Source organism: Arvicola amphibius, chromosome 3 (assembly GCF_903992535.2).
Source record: "Arvicola amphibius chromosome 3, mArvAmp1.2, whole genome shotgun sequence".
Taxonomy (NCBI): domain Eukaryota; kingdom Metazoa; phylum Chordata; class Mammalia; order Rodentia; family Cricetidae; genus Arvicola; species Arvicola amphibius.
In genome coordinates, this window is record NC_052049.1 from 77,513,240 (window position 1) to 77,523,245 (window position 10,006).

Consider the following 10,006-nt stretch of genomic DNA (forward strand, 5'->3'; position numbering starts at 1 on the left):
TGACATCTTGAATTTTGCAGGCAAATGGATGGAGCTAGAAAACATTATTTTGAGTGAGGTAACCCAGACACAGAAAGACAAATATCACATATACTCACTCATATGTGGTTTTTAAACATAAAGCAAAGAAAACCAGCCTACAAACCACAATCCCAGAGAACTTATTCAACAATGAGTACATGAAGAGAGACTTACATAGATCTAATCTACATGGGAAGTAGAAAAAGACAAGATCTCCTGAGTAAATTGGGTCATGGGGGAGCATTGAAGGGGAGCGGAGAGCCAGGGACGGGAACAGAGAAAAATGTGGAGCTCAATAAAAATCAATTTAAAAAAAGAAAAGAAAAAGAAAAAGCTGGAAAAAAAATACCTGTCGTGTAATAGGTCTGTTTTTAATAACTTAGGGCTTTTCATGACAATGAGATATATCTGTTCCTGGCAGCACCAATCTACATTAAGAGGAAGATGGGCATCAAAGAGGCTCCTTATGGAGTTGGTTAGCCATTTGGGCAAGAAACTGTTCTTACCTAGACTAATGCAAAAACTAGACATGAAAAACCCACAGAGAGATGACTGCTGAATTTGCCTAAAGGTAAGATGATCCTTCGGGGTTCCTGTTTCATAAAAGAGTCTTTGAGACATTCTACAAGATACAGAAGAAAGTGACTGAACTGTCTTTGAAATTTCTTGCTTCATGGAAAAGTCTGCTGGATACTATGGGCCTGTAGGCTCAAGATGAATGCCCCAACGGTACAAAAAATCTTTGGGTGACTGTACAGGCAGTGAGATGTCTCTGTCATTTCTAGAGTTTTGGAAGTTGTTTACTTCTTGTTTACTTAGGTAATATTATATCCTTCTGGAGTCTTTGATGGAGTTGAAGAATAGATAGTTATAGTTATAGTTTTCCTTTGTTATGAAGAAAGATAAAATAGATATAAATATTATTAACTGTAATTCTTGCTTGATACCTGTTATATGTGATTTTACTATGTTAAAGTAAAAGCCTTTCTCTTTTGTTTAAACAGAAAAGGGGAAATGGTGTAGGAGATCCTTCTGTATTTGTGTTGCTTTCATTGGTTGAATAAAGAAACTGCCTTGGCCTTTTGATAGGGCAGAACTTAGGTAGGTGGAGTAGACAGAACTAAATGCTGGAAAGAAGGGAAGAGTGGCAGATGCCATGGTTTTCCTGACTGAGACTGACGCTGGTTAGAATCTTGCCAGTAAGCCACAGTCACATGGAGATACACATTAATGGAGATGGTTAAACTAATATGTAAGACTTAGCCAATAAGAAGTTAGAGCAGTGTTTAAATGAATAGTTTCTGTGTGATTATTTCAGGTATAAGCTAGCCGGGCAGCCAGGACAGAAAAAAGGGCCCGCTCTCCATGTTACATACCTGGTGCTGCCTAAGTGTTTTCAGTTGGCCATAGCAGCTTCCCAAAGCCAGGAACATCTGGGTTCCCGTTTGAGATGTGGTGGGGGGGGTCATTGGGCCTGGGTCTGTCCAAACCTTCACAAACTATTCTGAAGTATGCATAGTGCTATCAAGATGCACACTGGGCTGCTGACTATCTTCATGTCCTTTGCAGTGTAGAGACATCAAGCTCAGATAACCCTCCAGCTGACCTAGATCTGGCTGGCCATGGAGGATGGAGGGGCCCAGGCTCCCTTGTTCTGACCACCACCATCTCTGACAGGGAGCCTTGGGTGGTCATCACAGTGGTACAGCAACCTATCTCCTTCCTTCTGATCACCAGTGCCACTTTTTTGGTACTGATGGAGTTTTAGGATCTACCTCTCCTTCTTGTTTCCCTATTGTCAAAGTAGGATGCCTTACCAGCATCACTAGACCCCACCACTTACCTGTATTCTAGGGATATTCCCTTACCTACTCCCTCCTCTGGTACCAATCTGTCCTGTCCCGTTGCTGGGAAGGGACCTCCTATCTAAGGCAGGACCCCCTATGTCTTTTGCTCCCCCATCCTCTTGACCCCAGGCTCACCAGCTGTATCCCTCCTACTCCAAACCACACAATCTTACACACCTTTGCTCTTTTCTTACCTGTTTCCTAGGTGGATCCCTGGGTATGGGACACTCAAAACCCCTCTGTAGCCAAATGTTGCTCCCTTCTCATTCAATTACAAAATCCTTTCACTCCCATCCAGGGCAAAAGGGGAGCTGTAGCCTGCCTGCCTGGTTCTGGTTGTTTGGAAAGTTTTGTCTGTCTGTTTTCCATACACATTGGGTCTATGTTTTCTGGTGTATCTGTATGCTTCATTCATGGGAACCGAGATGGAAATGGGTCAGGCTCAGTTGAATGTCTGAATGATAGTGGCCACTGCATGCTTTATTTCTGACTGATCTTTGAAGTGAGATTTCTGTGTTCTCCGCTGCTCCAGCTGCCAGCCACCACTGCTAACCCTGACTGCTATGGCTGCTTTGATGGCCAGAGCTCAGAATTTATCTCTGCGCTTCCTGATCACTAGATTCAGTTTATGAAAGATAGGACTTGAAAACAATTCCTGTTTAATAAGGGATCAAAGCTACACTTCCATGCTTTAACACAAGACTGCACCGCTCGCCGCAGCCCAACTTCCTACACACGAATCGGCAGTTTCCCTTGGGGTCACCTGAGGGGTCTCCTTCTCCCTCAACTCTTGCCCCACCTTCTAACATACAAGGCTGTGGTGAGCCCACAAGTATGCAGTAAACAGCATAACAATAAACAATAACAGTAAACAATAGCTGACAGAGCTATTGAACTCTCCACGGGAAGTGTGTACGGACACTCCATCTGGAGAACCCGCTTTTGCAGAGCTACAGAAACACCTGTCCCTTGGATAAGTCACTGTCGATTCTGTGGAAATTCTGTGAAATCATGGCATTTCTCCCTTCTCTAGTATCCCAGCAGTGTATAACCTGACTTTTCCTGTAGGACAACCGGATACCTCCCCCCACACCATGAAACCACGGTGTGAAAAGGATTCAGTCAAGTCCTTGTTCTCACAGTCAAAATCTACATAAAGAGTCTCTCACAAACTTTCTTTATTGCAGTAAACAGTGATAAGAGAGGAGTCTCATACAGGAAGAGATATGTCTGCTGTAACAGCAGACTCAGGAAGGTGTGATCTACTTCTGCTCTGACCTAACAGGCTACTAATATTCTGTATTACCCTTCACCTTGGGTTCAACTAACATAAGATCATAGCCCAGGAACTTAGCTGTTTATACAGGAAAAAGGCCTGGATTGCTAAAACTAGCTTCAGAGAGAAAAATTCTCACCTGGACACCCTTCTGAAATAAAAAGCAAGGTGCCCCCCCCCCCCCAAGAGATTCCTTTTAACTCAATCAGCTAGACGCTTATGCAAATCAAGCCCACAGGTTAGCACAGCTGCCAAAGCTGTGTTCCCAGCCACAGGGGAACTTCACAGTCTCACCCACTCTGAGACATAAGGTAGCAGATCCACACTGTGACTCTGTGAAAATGCATGCTTGCTACCATTGTTGCCTTCTGTGGGACTGCTGACTTGCCTGTGTGCCTATCCAGACTGAAAGCTTTGTGGAGATCACCCCCTTTCTACCTTATGCTTTGCCCTAAATCTTATACCTTATGCCCCATGGTTCTTTTCCCTTCTTTCATCTTCCCCTAGGAATAAAGAAACAACAGGTGAACCATGCCTGAGTCAGCTAGTTTTCTACCCCTCAGATCCCTCCCAAGCCAGTCTTCTCTGTTCTGACCCCTGGTCCTCAGCAGCTCTTCACACAGGTCCTGCAAACACTCCTCCCTTCCCGACTTTTCTCTTCAGGTGGCAGTATAGAGGACGCTATATATATACAGTCATGCTCACGTCTCAGTACTCAAACCCATTCCAGCTGTAGATTTAATATCTGAACTTGCTCTCTCCTCTTCTATTTCTTTCTATCTACACCTGCCTGGGGTAGTTCTGATATATGGATGTTTAATAGCCAAGAGTCCCCCACCTCTAACCAACAGCCCATTTTAACAGGGCTAGAAAATTGCTCTATATCAGGCTGCCAAAGGCATCATCATCATGGTGAACCATGGCTTACCCCATGTCTGTTTTCTCTATCACCTAAAGGAAAAATCTGGTAAGAAATACAAAGAGGTATCCATGTTGGTCCTAAAAATACCATGGGACAAATCTGGGCCATCCTAAAATGGCACATCAGCCATTGAGTAACACTCTGCCTGTCCACTTCGGAGAGTGCTGGTTGTGTGTCCACCCTGGGTCAAACCCATTGGACTAGACTCTCACCCTCCCCTCATTAGCTGCTCTGAGCCAGTTACCACTCCTACATCTCTGATCAGACTGTTTAACTTCCCTGGGACATACTTTGACTCAGCACTGCCACCTAGAATGTTCACAATGCCTCAATCCTCTGCAGTACCACCCACTGGGTGGTCTGGGACTTGGGCCTTGGTGTTTTTTTTTTTCATAATTAGGGGTTGTACCTGGTGAAGAACCCTTGCAGGTTCCCATCACAGGGTTTACAGAAGCATGGCACGAAAACTGAGTGGTTCAGGTCCTGCCCTTCCTCACAGTCCTGGCTTTACCACCACTGACATCGCCAGCGAAGCAGGACTGACTACTTCCCTAGCTATTTACCATACATTTTCCTCTCAGTTCATCCAGGATCTCCAATGGATAGCTCTGATCATCTTTATGCTCCAGGGTCAAATAGACTCGCTTGCTGCCATAAGTGTTACAAAGTCAGCAAGGATGAGATTTACCAACAGCACAGAGAGGTGGTCCTTGTCTCTTCCTCGGGAGGAATGTTGTTTCTGTGTCAACCAATCAGGTATAGGAAGAGACAAGCGCTGACCACTCCAGATAGGTCTCCATTTGGTGACTGGCCAGTGACTCACAGTCTAACAAGGAGTTGGATGCTGGCCTTCTTAACCACCTTTCTCCTCTTCTTAGTCCTGGTTGCACCCTGCCTTATAAACTTGTCTAGATTTCTTGAACAACAGTCAAAAGATTTCTTTTTTTTTTTTTTTGGTGAATCAGCTCAACTTTATTACAGAGTATAAGGAATATATAGGATTTTCGAGACTGGAGACAAACCTTAATTTGGACTGAGTGGCACGTACCTATCACGAGGCTTGGTATAAGACAGTTGGTGTTACAACACAGCTCCTTAGCACAAGTATTCTTAGCAGGAATCTGTGCCAAGGTCAAGCTAAAGATGAACCAGCATCTATTGTAGAGACAGACGTCTGTTTTAGAGGTAGCTTTCAGATAATGTCAGACCTCCAGGCCCAGAGACATTCTCCAGATAAGGGCATGTAGAGAGCAAAAAGCCTTGCTCGGAGGAAGAGAGTTCCATATTGCCGAGTATAGAGAAAGCTTCTAGGCTTATGGCCTACTCTGACCTACAAGCTAGCGATGAAGTCCAACACTGCCATTATCCCTAATAAATACAGTTTTAAAATGTATGTTAAATATGTACCGTTAAATCCACAGATAAGAATAGCTCTCACCCTCACCAAAATATATTTTCAAAGATATACAAATACAGTATCACTTGAAAAAGTTGATATACACAATACCAAGAATATATTGAGTTGTAAGACCAAATAACAAATCCTTGATCAAACTTACTTAGGTTTCTTTTTCTATGATAATGAATTTCTCGACCATACTAAAAATCACAAACCAATTTTAAAAACCTAAGTAGGGGCTGGAGAGATGGCTCAGAGGTTAAGAGCACTGCCTGCTCTTCCAAAGGTCCTGAGTTCAATTCCCAGCAACCACATGGTGGCTCACAACCATCTGTAATGGGGTCTGGTGCCCTCTTCTGGCCTGCAGGCATACATGCAGACAGAATATTGTATACATAATAAATAAATAAATATTTTTTTAAAAAAATAAATAAATAAAAATCTAAGTAGTTGTTTTAATTGTTTTGCATTAGTTTCAGAAAATCCCAATACCATCTTGCCCAGAATGGATCATAGAGGAATGAAAGTAAGTATAGCAAAAAAAAAAAAAAAAAAAAAAAAAAGAAATTTGTTGTAATTGGTGCATGACAAAGACCAGAGTGAAGGAGGGGTTGGAATATTAGCTGAGGCACCGAAGTGATCTACTTTGATAAATGTTCTACTTTAGGAGGTGGGAAGGAGCTATAGTTTGAATGTAGTTTATTTTCCATAAAACTCATGCTGAAAACTTCCAGCATATGTAATGAAGAACAAAGAGCTCTTCAGAGATTATTGAGGATAGAGACTAGGTTATGTTAATGCAGAAGGTGAATTCTCAGCCTGGAAGGACTAGGCTACTCACTATGAGACACAGCTGTGAGACAAAGCTGCTCCGCATTTCATTCTGCAGGCTTTTTTGCCTTCTATCATCAGGCCAGATCCTCCTCGAGTTTTCCTAATTGCAGATCTAAGAGCCATGGTGAAACCATTCTGCTTGTCATCTTCCCAGTACCATTTATTTCAAAAATTTACTACAAAAAAATGGGGTAAAGCAGAGACTAGGGGAGCAACGGTCTTTACAACTCCTGATCAGGGCAATTAGAAAAATGGCTTAACCTTCTACTTAGGAAGGAAGGGAAGACGGGGCAGGAAAGATGTAGTCCCGGAGTAGCGAGCACCATTCTATGGGATAGAATCCCAAGATCTGTGCCTCCTTTGCTTTAATACTTTTCTATGACAGAGCCCCACATTGGAGCACCGGATTGAGCTCCCAAGGTCCTCATGAGGAGCAAAAGGAGGGAGATCATGAGCAAGGAAGTCAAGACCGTGAGGAGTGCGTTTACCCATTGAGACGGTGGGACAGATCTAACGGGAGACCACCAAGTCCAGTTGGAATGGGACTGATGGAACAGGGGACCAAACCGGACTCTCTGAATGTGGCTGATGGTGGAGGAGGACTGAGAAACCAAGGACAACGGCAATGAACATGAACTCTACAGCATGGACGGGCTCACTGTGAGCCTTGTCAGTTTGGTTGCTCACCTTCCTGGACTTAGGGAGAGCTGGGAGGACCTTGGACTTAACATAGTGAAGGGAACCCTGATGGCTCTTTGGCTTGGAGAGGGGCGGAGTGGGGGTATGGGTGGAAGGGAGGGGAGGGGAGGGGAGGGGAAGGAGGAGGGGAGGAGATGGAAATTTTTAATAAAAAAAATGAGAAAAAAAAGAACTAAGCCAATTTAAAAAGTAGAACATTTTTCAAATTCTCTCCCGGTAGCATCAAAATCAAAATAAAAATTGTTCTTTCCTTTTCCAGTCAAAAGATTTCTAACCGGACTTTTAATCAGCTGCTATTACAGGATTACTGAGCCAGTAAGCCAGAAGCCAATGACTCTCGATTATACCAACGATGAAGATTCAGCGGGAAGTAATCTAATGGTAACATCATCTCCCCTTCCCATGACTTATTTATCAATAATAATCAAAATGGGGGAGACGTAAGCCCCTCAAGCCACACAGTGGCCAGGCCCCTCCCCCAGGACATCCAACTTGTCAGGTTCCACCCATAGAACAGTCTCACTGTCCTAAAGTTTGGACCCAGCCCCTGCCCTACAGAGCAAAAAGCCCAAGCTCTGGACCTGAAATCCCACCAATGCCCACTGTGGAAAGCTCCACTCCACCTCATCCCCAAGAAACTCTATATAAGCCCTGCCTTCTGCTCAGTTCTTGCTGTTTCTTGCCATAGCAGAGGCAGCCACCCTCCTGGGTTCTTCCTTCCCAACCTCTTGCTGTGTGGCTGACTTTGTAGTATTCCTTGGCTCCTGACTACAAGGATAGCATTCCCCTCAGAGCTGGAACACAGATTGGAGCTCTCCTTCATATCATTTCTCCTTGATCACTGATTGTAAAGACCTATTTCCCAATACCACTGCATTCTCGGTTACCATATTATAAACTCCAGCACCAAAATTCTACCCAGAAAGCAGCTCCGTTTCTTATAGCACCTAGCGCTGTGCTTGGCACACGAGAGGGTCCTCAATGCATACTAGTCAGTTAGTAAGCAAAGGGCCAAAGAGAAGAAACAGTGAGTTCTGCAAGGACTGCCTGCCACTTAAGAGAAGGGCACAAAGGGCCTGTTTATAACTGCAGAGTCTGAGATAAAACGCGGGTGGCACGGCACTGCACTGACTACATCCTCATCTTGGGTAAGTTCTAACTGGGTTACTTGACTGACAAACTTCTAATTTTACTTCCTGAGAAAGCTGAATGCCTCATCAGATATCATTCATAATAGGTCCAGGATGAAGATAAAGTTTGGAGAATTTTAGACGTGTTGCGTATTCAGGATGTAAGAAACTTCTTTCCATTCCCCCAGACTTTCTTTGAACTGAGGCAGCACCGTTTATTTATCCTTACATACGTGTATCCTGACAGGGCCAGAGAAGCAGCTCAGGTATTTATTTATAGCATTTGCTGCTCTTAGCGATGACAGAGTTCACCGCTCCAGCACCAAGGTGCCACCACCCTCTGTGGACAACTGCACACATGTACAGACAGAAACACAGACACCAATAGAAATAAATCTTTACAAAGACAAGTATCAGGACAGGAATGGGAACATTCCCAAAATTAGAGTGGAGGGCAAAGAGTTTAGCCACCTTTCTTGAGTCTAAGCCCTAACTTTGTAGAGTAAGAAAAAGTGGGGTATGATGGCCATTCTTGGTTCTCAACTTGACAACATCTGAAATTAACTAAAGCCCAAAAGATAGAGGATATGCCAGTGAGGGACTTTTGCTTAATTTGAAGTGAAAAGATCCACTCGAAATGGGGTCTCTCTGTGTAGACCAGGCTGGCCTTGAACTCACGGAGCTCTGCCTACCTCTGCTTCTCAAGTGCTGGGATTAAAGGTGTGCGCTACGTGCCTGGAGATCCACTTCCAATCAGGATCTTGAGCTGAGAAGACATGCCTCTATCCATATGCTTTGAGCTGGGAAACCTACCTCTAATCTGGACGGCACCTTCTGCTGGAAGCCTATGTAAGGACATGGAAGTAGGAAGCGTTTGCTCTTTGCCTCCTTGCTCTCACCTCCCTAGCAGGTCCATTCCTTCACCAGCCTTAGAGCTACTTCAGGATTCTGGTGCATACTGAAGACCAGCTGAGACACCCAGCCTTGTGGACTGAGAAGCTCCAGATTCTCGGACCTTCCATTCATAGCTAGCCACTGTTGGATTAGCTGTAAGTCATTCTAATAAATCCACTTTCTACACATAACGAGAGTGAGTCATTCTAAAAGTTCTGTTACTCTAAAGAGCCCTAATACAGAGGGTTTTGTTTTGTGTGTGGTTCTGTCTCATAAGTTGCTCTGGAACTCACTGTATAGTCCAGGCCATCATTGCTTTATCTTGGTTAGGATTTTTATTGCTATGATAAACACCATAACCAAAAGCAACTTGGGGAGGACAGGGTTTGTCTAAGCTCACAGCTCTCAGGTCACACTCCGTCACTAAGGGGAGTCAGGGCAGGTACTGAAACAGGCCATGGAGTGCTGCTTACTGTACCACCCAGAACCACCTGCTCAGAGGTGGCACCACCTACAATGGGCTGGGCCTTCCCACATCAATCATTAATCAAGAAAATGCCCCACAGACACTACTACAAACCAATCTTTGTGTTTTCTCAATTAAGATTCCCTCTTCCCAGGTATGTCTTAATTTGCTGTCAAAATCCAAGCAGCAGAGAGATCCGCCTGCCTCTGGTGAGACTAAAGGTCTGTACCACCATGCTGCCTTGTTTCGTGTGTTGTTTTTTGAGACAGCATTTCTCTGTGTAAATCTCCTGCCTGTCCTGGAACTCTCTCTGTAGACCAGGCTGGCCTCGAACTCACGGAGATCCGCTTGCTTCTGCCTCCTGAGTGATGGGATTAAAAGTGTGTGCCACCATGTCTAGCTTGTTTTGTGTTTTAAAATACACTTCACATCTTCACAAATCTACCAGACCTACATCTGGGACAGGTCACACATGATTTGCTCCACAGACAGTACTGCTTATCACTGTCTGTGTTCTA